Source organism: Phaethon lepturus, unplaced genomic scaffold (assembly GCF_000687285.1).
Source record: "Phaethon lepturus isolate BGI_N335 unplaced genomic scaffold, ASM68728v1 scaffold25932, whole genome shotgun sequence".
NCBI lineage: Eukaryota > Metazoa > Chordata > Aves > Phaethontiformes > Phaethontidae > Phaethon > Phaethon lepturus.
Window position 1 is genome coordinate 4,118 of NW_010525927.1, and position 247 is coordinate 4,364.

Sequence of the window (247 nt, forward strand, 5' to 3'; positions counted from 1 at the left end):
CCGCGGGGGGAGACGGGGGCGGGGCACAGCCATGCCAACCCCCAGCAAGAAGGCGAAGCTTTCACATGGAGAGTTTTGGGAAATAAGGAGCCCAAAAGGAACCACACCCCAGCAAATTCCAGAAGCTGGAATATGCCCAGAAGTAGTCAGAGCTGCAAACCTCCCGGGGCCCCAGGCTCAGCACGGCACAGCACTCGCCCGAGGAAAAGAGCTGATGGGTCTTTTCAGAAACTGTGTCCCAGCTGCG